The sequence below is a fragment of the Chlorocebus sabaeus genome, chromosome 3, assembly GCF_047675955.1.
Source record: "Chlorocebus sabaeus isolate Y175 chromosome 3, mChlSab1.0.hap1, whole genome shotgun sequence".
Classification (NCBI taxonomy): Eukaryota; Metazoa; Chordata; class Mammalia; order Primates; family Cercopithecidae; genus Chlorocebus; species Chlorocebus sabaeus.
Window position 1 is genome coordinate 17,256,402 of NC_132906.1, and position 13,598 is coordinate 17,269,999.

Genomic DNA, 13,598 nt, shown 5'->3' on the forward strand with positions numbered 1-13,598 from the left:
GGAGTGCTGTGGCTCACGCCTGTAATTCCAGCACTTGGGAGGCCAAGGTAGGTGAATCGCTTGAGCCTAGGAGTTGAAGACAAGTCTAGACAACATGGCAAAACGTTGTCTCTATGAAAGATAATAATAATAATCAATAGGCAGGCTTGACAGAACATGCCTGTGGTCCCAGCTACTCAGGAGGCTGAGGTGAGGGGATTGCTTGAGCCCAGGAGGTGAAGGTTGCAGTGAGCCAAGATCTATCCACTGCCTTAGAGCCTGGGTTATAGAGCAAGACCCTCTCCAAAAAAAAAAAAGTACAAAATACAGCAAATGTATACGCAGACTTCATTATATATACTTCATGGAAAAAAATGAGTTTTCAACAGAGTCCTGAGGAAGAAAGAAGATATAGAAAATATTGGGAAGACATGAAAGATATGGTCAAAGGAGCGTGTGTGTTTGTGTGTGTGTGTGTGTGTGTGTGTGTATTGAGGCTGTTGAGAGCAAATTAAATACTAAACAGAGTGTAATTTGTGAAGCGTTGGGCATTAGTAATTGCGCTAATAAAAAGTGTTTACTTGAATTGAAATAGACTATGGATCCATTGTGTAACTGCTGAATAAGACTGTCTCAAATTCTGATTTCAAATAAAATGTGGTACAAATGCTACTGATGTAGAAGGTTTTTGTGCTGATTTTGTATATGATCAGCTGACATTGATTGTGGATGAGTGTTTTGGGCTTCTGCTCTTGCATAGTTCTTGCCACTAATGGATGTAATAATGTTTATGATAAACCCTTCCAGGGTTGCAATGAGGATGACATACTTTATAGAAGAAAACAAACAAAAAACCTCTGAGTCTATTTGCATTACTTAGTGTCATGCCATTCAACTCTTACCACAGTGCTGCAAATACTACCTCATACTGACACAGGAAACCTGTTCTTGTATTTGTTTGCATGCATATGCCTTTGAATTCATTCTTATTTCTCTTTCAAATGAATATGATCTGTCTCTCCCAGTTAGTCTGTAAATTCCCAAATGTCTTGAGGCAAGTTCTATACATTATAAATCTTCACTAAAGATAGCTTGAGGACTGATTGATTTTAAATGGTCACTTACAATGTAAAATCAAGATGCTTCCTAGGAATGTATAATAAATACAAGTCTTTATTTATGCTTCAAAAAACTACATAGGCCTTTTATAAAAACATGAGATACATTTTATTTCTTTATTAACTTTAGGTATTTATTTTTACTTTTTTCTTAGATTATAAGGCCCAAGAAGGACATGACTCTCTATTCAGCTCAACTTGAAAATGCCTAATGGGATATAAGGCTTCGGTAGGGATTTAATGATGTTCTAAACTAATGATCATGTTATCTAACTGTATTACAAGTGGAATAATCAGGCTTTCAACAATTGTCTTTAACTGGAAAAAATAAGCTTTTCTGGAAAAGAGGCCTGTGTTTTAAATCAACTCAACATAGAAAAACAGAACAAAACAAAACACTAAAAGGCACTAAACAATTGGGGGAGAGAAATTACTAAATGTAATCTGAAGTGTGTCTGGGTGTAATGGTCCTTTGACATGTCTACTTGACTAGGCTACCATTTCTAGCTATCAATCAAACAATAATCTAGTCATTGCTATGAAGATATTTTGTAGATGCGATTAAAGTCCATAATTAGTTGACTTTAAGTAAGGGACATAATCCTAAATAACTTGGGTGGCCCTGAGTCAATCAGTTGAAAGTCGATAAAAGCAAAGCTGAGGCTTCCCTGAAGAAGAAATTCCACTTGAAGCTATGGATGGCAGCTTTGACTCCCAAGTTCCAGCCTGCACTTCGTGACAGCCTGTCCAATGGATGTTGGACTTGCCTAACCAACCACCTACAGTCACATAAGCCAGTTCCTTATGACAAACATCTTAATATGTATCTCCTACTGATTCTCTGATTCTGTTTCTCTGATTGAACTGTTTCTGATGCCATACATATATTACAAATGTTAATGTCAACTTGCTGGCTGTTCTATAAAACTTCTATCTCAGCCCACCATTTTCAGTGGCAAATAGTTTGCTATAATCCCATCCTAGAGCAGAAATGGCCTGAGAAAATGGAAATGTTTAAAAATAAACTTACTTAAAACAGCTACAAAGAGCTGTCATTAGCAAGGAGATAAAAATACATATTCAAACATTTTAAATATTTTAAATGAAACGAAACATTTTAAATGAATGTTTTGTCATCAGAAAATTATAACCAGGAAAATGCTCTTTAACTCATCTGATGTAACATACAAACAACAGCCAAGAAAATAGCAATAGAGCCTTTTCAGGCTATTACTTTCATAGGTTTCTAGGCATGTACCTAAAGTAATAGTTTGGCATTCCTAGCTTATTTATTTATACAATGAGAGCCATTAATCATTCCATTTGAGCTTAAGTATCTGCATTTGAACTTCAACTAGAGCCTCAATATAGCAGCGTACTTGAGAACTGCCCATGTGGAATTTCTTTTCTTACTTCAACAAACAATTCAGTTTAAACATTTATTGAATACTCATTAGTTGCTAGGAATATAAATACCCTATGACTAAGTTTTGACTATTTGCTTATTAAATTCTCAAATACAAAATGAATATCAGCATTCAAATGCTTATGCTATTGAGAAATGTTAGAAAATTTTTAAAAATTACCTTTATTCATATCCTGAAAGAAATTTTCTTCCATTTACTCTCAAATGAAACTTCTTATAATATTCTCCCAAACTTAAAACATGTCTCTCTCATTTGTAATATAGAGGAAGACATCCTAAATTGCCTTTGTAATGTATTTCCGTACCTAAACTAACTACCACTTGTACTTTTATAATGGATAGATTAGAGGAAAAGAAAGAAAAAAATTGGCTAGCAATTTGGTACAAAAATAGAGGGTAAAATTGGAGAAGTTTAAATAATGAATATAAAGAGAGACGAGGGAAATTAACAAAGAAAATTATACAAAAAAAAGGAATAAGAAACAAAGGAGAGATGAGAATTAAAATAGGAAAATGAAGGTAAGGAGTAAAACTCAAGCAAAAGGAATTTAAAACTCCATGCTTCTGTAGAATAATCAATTAACAATAAAATATTTTAGAATCCTTAGAGAAAAAGTTATATAACAAATCTCATACAATTTTGTCTCATTCTTTTATCAACTGGACAGTGGGAAAATTAACTAAACTGTTGTTAAACCTAAGGCAAGATTGTTGATTCTCCAGAATTCAGATATGATTAAATAATGGGCATTGAAATATACTAATGTTTTCCTACTTAGAAATCTAAGAGTGGTCTAACATCTAAGAAAATGTTCCCTTGACAGAATTATGTGTTGGGGACACAGAACTCTTTGAAATAGGCCTGTGATTTCTGATGTATTAATAGCATAAAATGATAAATGTTTGTCTGCATCTGCATTTAGCCAACAAGATCTGTGTGGCTGCTATACTTTATTAAAGACTCTTTTTGTCTTTATGGGATTGAATGGGTGTTAATGCGACCTGCCTATGGAATGAACTGACCCAGATTCTACTATCAATCTCCAAAGTCAGTTATGTTCTTCTCACAATGTTTAAAATCTCATTCTTTCTTCCTTTCTGTAAAGTAGCAGAAGATGTTGGGCATGAAAGGTTAGTTTGAGACAAATTCTGTGAATCTAGACAAATTGACAGACTGATGTCAAAAGGTCAATTTTATAAAGATTCTTTCCTCTGATTATTTTCTCTCCTAATACCTTCCCTGGTGTAAAAGAAAGCAATGTGTTTATTTCTTCCAATCAAGACCCTTAATTCCTTCAAGGCCTGCTAAAATAACACTGAGTAAAGACACAAAAATGATAAACATGCACCAAGTTACTTTAATGTAAACCCTACCATGAAAAACCTTCATTACAAAATCCCTATTTGTTATGTTAATCTCTTCATCCTTGCCACTGCTGAAGAATTTTCCTCTTCTAGTATTATAAATCCTGGAACATTTCCAAAAATTCTCTAACCCAAGAAAAATGTCTCAAGGCCCTAACCTATTTGTAAAGATTTAGGAACATTACAAAAAAGTAAAGATTTAAGTATTAAGTATGTTCTCCCTGCTTATTAGTTTGATGTGTATGTTATTTTCTTAGGCATATTTCACATGGTGTTGCTTTATTGAAATCAGCATGTTAGACATTCCCATTAGTTACTGACATACAAAACACGTCCTATGCTGCACTTACCTGCCCACTTAGGATGCATTAGAAAAGAAATGTTTCAGCATTTTAGGAGAAGGGATCAATGTTGTCAGTTAAGTGATCAACTAAAATATTAGGTACTGAAAATAGGCAGGGGAATACTGAAAGTGGGAAAAGACATGAGATGGGAAGAAGCAGAATAATGGATTTCATAAATTTCAAAAATATATTATATTTATTTCATATTTTAGAAATAATGACTATGATACAGTGATACTTCTACTTACTCATCTCATTCAATCCATACAACAATTTAGTCAGATAAGAAGTAATTTAAGTAATATTCTTATTCCTATTTTACAAATAAAGAAACTGAGACATGGAAAAATAATGTAATTTGTCCAGTGACAGCACAGCTGTTGTATGGTGAAGCAGGCATGCAAATTCAGGCTCTCCGACTCCAACTTCCACAATATCACGCTATGCTACAGTGGCTCACTTAAATTATGCCCCTGAAAAATACACTAATATCTCTACAATCTAAATTTTACCTTAAGATGTCAGTAATTCCCTTCACAAAAGCCAAAACGATGTATTAGTGAATGCTCCAGTCACTTACACAAACTTGACATGTCACCAGACAATGATTCCTCCCAATTTTTTCCATTGTATTATTTGTTTTGTGTTGTTCCATTTTTAATTTTACTTCTGGTTGTTCCCACATAATACTGCTAAAAAAAAAAAAAAAAAAACCAGCAGTTCTCTGATGTTTTTGCCCCATGACCTCTTCATGCTTTTAAAGAGGACCTCAAAGATCTTTTGTATATGTAGTTTTTTTTAAATACCATATTAGAAGTTAAATATGACAAATTTTAAAGATATATCTATTCGCTTAAAAATAACAAAAATAACCCATTAATGTTAACATAAGTAACATGTTCCGTGAAAAATAACTGTATTTTCCAAAACAAAAAACAGTGAGAAAATTGGCATGATTTCACATTTCTGTCAAATATTTCAATGTCTAGTATAATAGAAGACAGCTGAATTGTACATTTGCTTCTACATTCAATCTATTGTGGTCTGTTGTTGGGTTAAAGCATACGAAGAAAATCAGGCCTCAAATAGATTTGTAGTTGGAAAAGGTAAGAGTATGTTAGTAGCTTAATTGCAAATGATCTTCAATATGACACCAAAATGCAGTAAGGTGTAGCCTCTTAAAGATTAGTTGCAATGAGCAACTAATTTCATTATTCAACATCAAACAATTACAAAACACATTTCATTATTCAACATCAAGCAATTACATTTGTTATTTACAAGCTTTTCAAAATGCTATTTTTTTTGAAATCTCAAATTCTATCGTTGACAACAAATACTGCCAGTTGTTTTGTATAAAGTGACAGTCTCATTTTCTTTATTTTCAAGATAATATCTATAAAATATTCAAGTCTGAAAAACCATAGTTTGCCTGCCAGTCATTCTTTCAATTAAAAAAATGATGTTTTATGAAATAAGCTTGCAACTCAAAGAATTGCACAAATACTTTTTCTCAAGACACCCTTCACAGTTTAGTATGGAGCAAAATGTTTTCTCCATACTTCACATTTCCCCTACATGATAAATAATCTGAAACATTGAGACTTAACAAAATTAATATTTTATACTACTTCATTAATGATATTCTTAACTGCAAATGTGATTGTGGTGAAAATATATATCTATATGATGACTACTAGTATAATTTGCTGCACTGTGTTGATATATGCTAAGGCACCAGGGGTTTCGCCCTCCATTACTTTTGCCCCCTCAGTACAAATGCCAACACATTGCAGGAGGCAAATAACATCCTAGTGTTGTTATGAAAATAGCTTTGACCTTGCATACCCTTTGGAACAGCGTCAAGGAACCTCAGTGGTACATGAACCACAGCTTGAAAACCTCTATTCTAGAGAGTACAAAGACTACTTTTTGAGTTGTCTTAGGTTATGAATGGTTCTCCTTTAACCTTGCAGACTCGACTATCCCTCACCTAGACCAGATATTGTACATTAGAAGCAATCCCAGTCAAAAGCACCATGTACAAAATAAAAAACCAAAGGTAACACTGACCAAATAAACATTTGTCTGTGGATTTGTACTAGTATATCAATTTCAAATGTAATGAAAAATATTTATTTTACAATACTTTTCATCCTGTTGTTTTAATTCCATGAGGAAAGCTGGGGAAAAAAAAATGAAAACCTTGATCTCATGCCAAGAGCTCAAAGCAGCACCTCCTCCTTTTTGGGTGGCAGCTGTTTCTTGTAACCAAGACACATGTTTTGTTTTCTAAAATAATTGTGAGGACTAAGGAATGACTATGAATGCCTTTGTAAAATTAGCATAGTTGTATTTTTATTTGATTTGTGAAACTTTACCAAAATAATACATCAAATGTGGTTTAAAGGAATTGTTTGAAGTATGCTGAAGGAAAGGTCGGAGAAACAGTTTTAAGATGCTAGGCCTCCTCTTTGATACACACTGCAAAACCTCTGGGAGACGTTTATGCCTAGCTAAAGAGATTGGTGAATGACTACATGAACAAAACAGCATGACCTAGTAATAAAGAGTAGACTGGATGGTTTACCAACCTCTTTCCTGGCAATAAGTAGCACCTTGGTTATGTACAAAACAATGAAGTGAAACTAATCATTGTCACAGCAGTACTGTTAAAAGACACTATTTACTTGACATTTGCACCATGAGCAGAAAAATATTTCTACAATCAAGGGCTGTAAAACTAAGTTCTCTATTCGTTATTCTAAAGGGTTTCTTTAAACACAGAACAAATAAATAAAAGAATGGATTGATTCAGAATGGCTGGACCAACACTATCCAATGGGAAGTATAAATTAAAGTCCTGCATAGATGCTTTAACAAGGTTTTTACTATGCAGGGGCACTTGCCACCCACTGTTCTTGGCTTTGTCAACCCCCAAACTGAGGCAACAAAAAGAGTTAAGTTTAATTTCTTGTGCCATGTATATTTTCTGAGCATCCAGGCTTTTAGCTAAAGCATTTTCACTAGCTTTACCTAAGTCAGTGCTCTTCCTATAATAAATCTCACCCTCCAATAACTTATTATCTGACCAAGGGATTTTCTACTTAGTACATTGTATCGTTGTTTGTATTTGAGGATTTAAGGGTCTGTCTTCTTCTGAGGCTTTCATGTTAAGGCTAAAAACCATGCCACTCCATACCACAGTCTTTGCACAGAGCTTGGCACAGAGCAGGAGCAACAGAGGTACATATGTTACATCTCATAATAACAGAGACTTCCCAATTCCACATCCCCAGTGCCCAGAACAGCATCTGGCACTCAGTGGATTCTACTGGCTGAATGGCACAGTTATGATTAGAGACCACATATTCTGCTATTGAAAGGTATAGAAACTATGGTCGTTTTCTGTTCATTTTAAACTGCATTTTTCTGGATATATATTACTGTGACTTTGGAGTATACTGACGTGTCCTGGGTAGGCCATTAGATTAATTCTTTGAGGACCAGATGCAATTTTTTCATATCTGAACTCCGCTTCCCTATTTCTCTTCACAACAGTAGACTCTAACGCTTTTATTCATGGTAAAATGTCATGTCCTTAATTCTTTCGTTTTTATGTGAAGAAAATGTTCAATCTATGTTCTTCATGCAGCACTTTCTGCATTCATCAATGAAGCTAACAAATGAATAAACCTATTGGGAATAAGAGATGCTGGCAATATTGAGGGATTAGCAGTAACTTCCTGGAAAATCAGAAATAACTACAAAGAACTTTGAAAACAAACTGTCTTAAAAAATGCAATTAATCATGCCTGTAATCCCAGCACTTTGGGAGGCCAAGGCAAGCAGATCACAAGGTCAGGGGATCGAGACCATCCTGGCCAACACGGTGAAACCCCGTCTCTACTAAAAATACAAAAATTAGCTGGGCGTGGCAGTGCGTGCCTGTAATCCTAGCTACTCGGGAGGCTGAGGCAGGAGGATCACTTGAACCGGGAGATGGAGGTTGCAGTGAGCCAGGATCGTGCCACTGCACTCCAGCCTGGCGACAGAGACTCCATCTAAAAAAATAAAAAGGAATTAATATAAGCACTTAGTAGAATGTTCTGCTGTCTTTCTTCCACTCCTCCCAGCTCTGGTGCATGCTTTTCCTAAGACACTTCCCTGACAGTGTACATCACAGCAGGCAGGGTGTATAGACATCTAGTGTATAGGTTTAACAATGGGCATTACACATAAAATAGCAAAAGTATATAGAATCTTATTTCTGCATGCTGTCTGCTAGAGAAAACTTCTCTACTAATGCAATATTAAAGTTTAATTTGAGTCTAAATTAAAAGTCTAGTTCAATACTACAGCTACAAATGTAACCATATCAAAGTTAGGAAGTAAATAATTTAAGAAAATGTTCTTTAGCATTATAATCTCTGAAATATTTCAATTACTCAAATCAGGATTCAATGTGCAGTTGAATACAGCAATGTGAATGTGATCTGATTAACTTTTTTCTCATAAAAAATTTCTTCTTATTACTTTCTTCAGATTGCAGTAAGTTTTATTTGTAATCTTCACATGGTGCTGATGTAGTTTCTCCTGTGATGGATCTTCTCAAAGTAGTTTTCAACAACTCAACCCAATAAAAAATATATATATAAGATAAAAATGGAAATAACAACCATGGAAACAAAAATATGAGAATGACTTCGAAAGAAATTGTATAAATTGATTTAATAAGACCATTTATTGAGTCATGGTAGTGTAAACTTAAAATAAAATCCTGAGCCCCCAATCAATTAAACAGATACCCCTTAGCCAAATAGATACCCCCAAACCTTAAAACGTAGTTCCCAACCATAATGAGATAAGAGATCAGACAAGCCTTGTTGTACCCCTTTCCCTTTATAGTTTAGACACAACTAACCAATATTAGTGTTAAAATGAAAATCATAAACTAACAAAACAGACTCTTTGTGACAATAAAATACTAAATTATAGACAAAACTTAAGGCCAGGCTAGGCAAGGATTAAGTCATATATTCCCTACACTTAAAAAATAAACTATGTTCTAACTGCCAAGAATTTTCTTTTTCTCTAATAACTAAACATTAGCCTCAAACTAAACAATTTTAAGCAATTTATAGCTCCTCAAGATACTAACTAAACCCCTGTTCTATTAGCTGTAACTACAGTTTTAATTACACAAGAGACTCATTTCAATAACTTTCTCCTAATAACAAATGCAGCAACTGTAGACTAGTTCTGGCTGGTTCACAGAGATTACACACTTGTGTGCCTTCGTGTCCTAAAAAGACCTTTTAATATCTAGAACCTAATTATAACACATTTAGATAATAGGTCTCCATCCCAAAGAAAACACAGGTCATATGTTACATATTTATTCAATAAACGTGTGTCAAGGCCACGTTCATAAATATTCATAACTCGTTCGATGACCGTTTAAATATGTTTAGTCAACCCCTTCAACATAAAACTCCTACCCCCAACTCCCCCTCCTTCAAAATGCCTATCTCTAGTTTCCTCTGGAGACACACTTACCAGCCTGCAGAATGGCCACCTTACAGATTGTAATCCTTTATAAAAAATAAAGTTTCCTTTTCTCCTCTCCAGATTTATAAAAGTTTTTTTTAAGCTAACAATTACCATTTTTTTTAAGCTAACAATTACTGCAATGAATGGCATTTGACTAAAGTTCTGCTGCTCTGGTTAAAGAAAAACCTGGAACAAGAAGGCGCTCCCTGCAGGCCACAGCTGCATGTGCCAGCCCCTGGCTGACTTATCTCCACGGTTGATCAAGGTCACTGGCAGTCTCACCCAATGCAAACTGCCCCACAGGCCCTGTGTGTGGGTGTGAACGCATCAAGCCTGGCGGCTCAGGTTAGGGTGGGAATTCACAGCAACACAGTGAACACCAAAATGATAAACACGGCTCTTATTCTTAATTGTAGTTGAAACCTCTTTAAGACAGTTTTATATATTTACATTATAAGGGAATGTAAGGGAATATAAGGGAAAAGACTTTGGGTGTCATGGAGAAGTCTAAACATGCACAAAACTAAAGAGATAACCCCTTATCCTTCTAAGTCATGAAGTGCACTGCACTTCTATTAACTGGACAAACTTAGAGCACAGTATTGTCCTCTTCTTCTATGAAGAAGCCATGAAAATCTTTATCCATGACCTCCTTTTTCCTAAACAGTCTGGCTTCACCCTCTCTGTACCACTGAACTGGCTTCTCCAGATTATGAATCATCTCCTGATCATTCAGTCCAATGGCTGGTGCTTACTGTACACTACGTGTATCCACTGAATTACTTCATTTCCCCTTCCATTTCCCAAGACTACACCATCTGCCCCCTCACTTTTAAATGAGTTCCTTTGATCTTTTTTTTTTTTAATACTTTAAGTTCTAGGGTACATGTGCACAACGTGCAGGTTTGTTACATATGTATACATGTGCCATGTTGGTGTGCTGCACCTGTTAACTCGTCATTTACATTAGGTATATCTCCTAATGCTATCCCTCCCCACTCCCCGCTCCCCACAATAAGCCCCAGTATGTGATGTTCCCCTTCCTGTGTCCAAGTGATCTCATTGTTCAATTCCCACCTATGAGTGAGAACATGCAGTGTTTGGTTTTCTGCTCTTGTGATAGTTTTCTGAGAATGATTGTTTCCAGTTGCATCCATATCCCTACAAAGGACATGAACTCATCCTTTTTTATGGCTACATAGTATTCCATGGTGTATATGTGCCATATTTTCTTAATCCAGTCTGTCACTGATGGACATTTGGGTTGATTCCAAGTCTTTGCTATTGTGAATAGTGCCACAATAAACATACGTGTGCATGTGTCTTTATAGCAGCTTGATTTATAATCCTTTGGGTATAGACCCAGTAATGGGATGGCTGAGTCAAATGGTATTTCTGGTTCTAGATCCTTGAGGAATCACCACACTGTTTTCCACGATGGTTGAACTAGTTTACAGTCCCACCAACAGTGTAAAAGTGTTCCTATTTCTCCATATCCTCTCCAGCACCTGTTGTTTCTTGATTTTTTAATGATTGTCGTTCTAACTGGTGTGAGATGGTATCTCATTGTGGTTTTGATTTGCATTTCTCTGATGGCGAGTGATGATGAGCATTTTTTCATGTGTCTGCATAAATGTCAGCCAAATGTCATGCTGGCTACATAAATGTCTTCTTTTGAGAAGTGTCTGTTCATATCCTTTGCCCACTTTTTGATGGGGTTGTTTGTTTTTTTCTTGTAAATTTGAGTTCTTTGTAGGTTCTGGATGTTAGCCCTTCGTCAGATGAGTAGATTGCAAAAATTTTCTTCCATTCTGTAGGTTGCCTGTTCACTCTGATGGTAGTTTCTTTTGCTGTGCAGAAGCTCTTTAGTTTAATTAGATCCCATTTGTCAATTTTGGCTTATTATTTTCTCACCCTATTCTCCCTTACTCAGAGATCCTATTCCTTCTCCTGACTTCACAGGCTCCTTCCTGTAGGGTGAATTTCCAAGTCCACATTTTCATTCTTGACTTTGCCTGAACTCCAGTCCTGCATCTTTAGCCACTAACAGACATTTCTACTTGTCTCTTAAAATACAATATATTTAAAATTGAACTCTTCAACTTGGTCTCATCTACCACTCGGCTTTCCTTCCCTAACTTTTGTTTCCTTTCCTTTTTTGGGGGGAGGGGGGAAGAGGGGCGGGGGAGACAGGATCTCACTCTGTTGCTCAGGCTTGAGGGCAGTGGTGCAATCTTGGCTCACTGTAACCTCTGCCTCCCAGGCTTAAGCAATCCTCCCACCTCAGGCTCCTGAGTAGCTGGGACTACAGGCACAGACAACTACGCCCGGCTAATGTTTTCTTTCTTTGTTTCTTTTTTTTTTTTTTTTTTTTTTTTTGGAGAGACAGGGGTCTTCGTATGTTACCCAGGTTCATCTCAAACTTCTATACTTCAGAGATCCTCTCCCCACCTTGACCTCCCAAAGTGCTGGAATTACAGGCGTGAGCCATCGTGCCTGGCCCTAATTTTTCTTATATCTGTTTGTGGTAACATCTTTTTCCAAGTTACCTACATATATTTTCTTTAGATATTAAATTTTAGTGATCCTTCACCTTATTAGATAGAACTATATGAAATGTCTATGTACATGGGTCAAAAATGGTCAAGTATCAGCAATTTCCTATGATTTCCTTCTTAAAATTTCAGATTCTTTTGGTACTTCAGTAACCTCCTGTTTTCTGCACTTCTATTTCTCTGCTTGCAGTTCGTTCTGAAGTTCACAACTTATTAATCTTTCTGAAATACTCACCTTTGAGAACTCCAGTCTAAAGTTAACAAGACTTTCCCTTCACTTTTTGTTCACATCTTCTACAATTGGCCCCTAAACCTACCTTTGCAGTCTTGGCCCTACTCATCTTCAGAGTTCTCTGTTCCAATCAAACTGGCATAAACATTATCTGTCTGTCCCCTCTTTATTTAGAGAACTCTCCTTCCTTACTTCAGAAATCCCTCTGCTTGTAGACTTACACAAACTTTAACCTCACACAGTCTAGTGGCATGTCCACTGTCCTTCACTTCACTTTTAAATATTCTTACTAATGGGACATCCTTCCACACACTGTTTAAATGTCTTGAAAGTAAAAAATGATGTATTTTATTTCTTTATTAAGCAGAGCATACAGCCTTATCCATAGTAGGTGATCAAAATATGGTTGCTACTGCTTATTATAATTTTTTTAAATGATCTGTCTGAGTTCTGGCCCAGAAACCTTCCCTTAAATCACCCTTCTGAACGTAACCCTCCTGCCCAGAGATTTTGAGATGTCTTTTAAAGAAGTTTTCAGATCTGCTCTACTTCCTATCAACACTACTGCTATTTGTGAGATCATGCACTTGTGCACCAATCTATCTTCAAGGCAGACTCTTAGATTTCATCAGAATGGAAACTGATGAAAGATTCAGAGATTTTTTTCACAGATTTTAAAATTCTTGGGCTAGACTTGAGTTTCTGTATATCTCTAGCAATAAAATATTGGAGAGATGTATAGCAATATATCTCAGAATCTACCAAATCCAAACAGCTCAGTGACTACAGTTAAACTGAGAAGCTTTGATTCATGAATCCTGTTTTCATGGGACCTCATAATCTGTTATCTGAATATCCAAGCAAGAAAATGACTCTTTGTCATCAAGTCATAATAGCCTTTTTTTTTTCCCCCACTGCCTGCTTGATTTACTTGGCCTTTGTCTTCTTATAGATAAATAAAAATGATTCTTATAAGCCCTACTGGTCCCCTAAGTTTCTCTATCCATGTTTCATCTGTGGTGCCAT